Source organism: Aphis gossypii, chromosome 2 (assembly GCF_020184175.1).
Source record: "Aphis gossypii isolate Hap1 chromosome 2, ASM2018417v2, whole genome shotgun sequence".
Lineage (NCBI taxonomy): Eukaryota > Metazoa > Arthropoda > Insecta > Hemiptera > Aphididae > Aphis > Aphis gossypii.
The window spans coordinates 18,463,647-18,466,712 of NC_065531.1; the positions used below are offsets into that span (position 1 = coordinate 18,463,647).

Here is a 3,066-nt window from a genome sequence, read left to right on the forward strand (position 1 = left end):
CGTCGTTTGTGTACGTAACATATTATTGTACCTAACTAAGTGCAGTCACGGGCGGCGGTGTACCGACACTGAGCGCAATACATAATGGACCGTATAGTATAGTGCACACCAGTCCGGATTACGTGACGTAGCAGTACGTACGGAGATTCGGGAGACTTAGGACTTTGCATTTTTTTTTTCGCTTCGCTCCCGTAATAACTACACGCCGATAGGTAATTATATAGCATTAATATTACTACGACAATTCTAGTAATTATTATAATGCACAGAAATTTCGTATTTCATAATATTATGAAATTATTGCATATGTATAATAATAATATCCAGTGACTGTGTGTCATAACTAGATCCTGTAGTTAAAATACGCTAAAAACCTACGGAAAATGTATATAGATTCATAGAAAAACTTAATTTATAACCTAAAAACAAATGTATTCCCCGAAATCATTTTTTTTAAATTAAAGTTGTTTAAATTATCAGTTTTTCTTTTTTAAATTTATGTTTACAGTAATTATTATAATTAATTAACCTTTATTAACATACATGTCAAATATTTTAATAGTCAATAACGATTGCAAATGGAAAAAAAATTTACAATCTTATATTTTCTCTTGATTAGTGAAAAATTTATCAAATTTACCTAAAAATTAAAAAAAAAACAGTATAAATTAATTATATGAATTTTTGTGTAATTAAAACAATTTTAAAAATCTTCAACGCCCAGTCTCTAGATTCAAATCATAACGGTATATTCGTAAGTTAAAATTTAAAAATAATAAATAATTAAAAATTAGAGAATCACTTGAAAATATATCTCATATAACATCTAATAACATCTAATTTATGGAAGTATGACAATTCTATACGAATAATCGTTAGTTGATAGAACGGGGAATGCAACACTTCAATTATAAACTATAATAGTTAACAATGCTATAAAAAATAAACAAACGAAAGATTTAACGAATATATTTTCGTTACAATATAACCTACCATATTATACTCCGAGGTATAAACACATTATACAAGATGTAGTACTCTCGTACTACAATAAAATTGTATACTTAATTTTTAATGACGAAGTCCGACGTATCGTTGTTGATCTTGTTGGTAGTTGAAAATATACAGGTTTGTCGAAATGAAATAGACTGGTGTATGTATAGTATACGTATTTTATGTATTAAAGATTTTAAAAAAAACTTAAATTAAATAATAATAAATTTGTAGACAGAGGTTACGTTATTGCCTGAGAACTATGTGCAGTAAGCTAGAATGAAATAATTCTAATCTAGGTACTAACTACTCTAAACATAATAGTGATTATTTTTTTTTAGTTATATGGTGTTACATCAAAAGGTTTTTGAATAAAAGTGTGATGTTATTTTAGGTAATGTGTAGGTTTATCCTGAAACCATAAACAGAATTTAGAATGTTTTCATACTATAAGACGGCGTGATAGAAGAATACTAGAAAACACGTCGAATAACATACTACTATTGTATATTGAAATATAAATTAAACCACAAAATTTTAAGTATGTACCTATGACAGCTCACAGCAATAACAGGTCTTTTCAATTCGTTCATCATTTGCCTGTGATCTGCATAGTTGTTTTGTAGTTATTGTCTTATCGGAGCGATAGATCCTGTTGGCGCATTCACGCAGTCCATCTTCCCGGGAGTCAAAACATCGATGTCCGCAAACGGATCGGACTTCAAGCGTTCCAATATTAAATGACGTGCTCATGTAAGGAATTGAACCAATGCCACCACAGCAATAACACGTTTTATCTGATTTATCAATCTGCACGATGGTCGTATTACAATCATAAACCGCTATTGCAGTTTTATCTAAGCGATGAAATCCTTTATCACACTTTGACAATGCCTGGTGGTACTGGTTCCAACAGGACCCACAATCGGAATAAGCTGGTGAGTTGTCAGCAGCTACTAATCCAAAATCCACGTAATACGCAATACAAATGAAAACACTCAAAGGAAGATACATTGTGTCCATGGCGATACGATACCTATAAACATTAACATTTTGTGTTCAGAATTTAATAAAATGTGTTATGGTGTAATGAGCTTAAATCTTGTTAAAATAAAATATTGATATATATATATAAATTAAAATATATTTAAAAATAAAAAATAAAATAAATTAAAAAATAAATATATATATATTTTTTAATGAACTGAAATCACTTCCAAACTTACTGATCAACTTAGATATTAATCCACAATTGCGAATACAGACCGGACAACATCAATCGTTTTACCAAAGTTAGTCTTACTGATCAACTCAAATATTTAGATCCTGAGTTAAACGATTAGATATGTGATTTATATTAAATTTGACTAATTGCTATATTTATACTCGTACGTACCCGTGGCATGATCTTAGAGGAGCCATGGGATTGGTTTACAAAATTACATGCGTAGAAGTGTTTATATAAAAATAAGAATATTAATCTAATTGAATTTGCAAAAACACAGATTAATATTAATAGATAAAAACGGTGACAAGAAAAACCAAAGTTCAGTCGTTGTCAGCTAAATTGAGACGGCGGCGGAGCTTTTCAGTAGGTGCATGCCAAACTAGTCGCGATGTATGAATAAATTATAATAATCTATTTATGTATAAAAATGAATATGTATATATATTAATATATTTCGATAGTAACATTGAAAGATGGAGAACCCTTGGTTTTTCGTTATTGCGCCGCCATCTCAATTTATCTGGCAACGACTGTACAAGAGCTTAATGTGCATAAATAAAGCAAACAGTAATATGGTTTACTACAAAGAGGATACATGTAACTTAAAATATTATAATATTATATCGATAATATATTTTATGATGTTGAAATGAAGTCAATATAAATTATTTTTTGGCAAAGTTTTGCATGCATATTATAACGACTTGTATTTCTATGTATTATGCTGTGTATGTGTGTATGTATCATGTTATTAACAATCGTCATTAATCAAGGTTGAGCAAGTTAATGATTTTTTTCTAACTCAGTTAAGTTAAGTTAAATACTTTTTTGTCAAATTTCAAAGT

General features: G+C 29.2%; 1 long non-coding RNA gene across 1 annotated transcript; it reads right to left on the bottom strand.

The window, feature by feature from the left end:
• Nucleotides 1-953: 953 nt before the first annotated feature.
• LOC114121135 (uncharacterized) lies at nucleotides 954-2,358 on the bottom strand. Its single transcript, XR_007604401.1, has 2 exons — nucleotides 2,220-2,358; nucleotides 954-2,029 (listed from the first exon to the last, which is right to left on the bottom strand). It is a non-coding gene; the product is annotated as an uncharacterized LOC114121135 (long non-coding RNA).
• Between the last annotated feature and the right edge of the window lie 708 nt (nucleotides 2,359-3,066).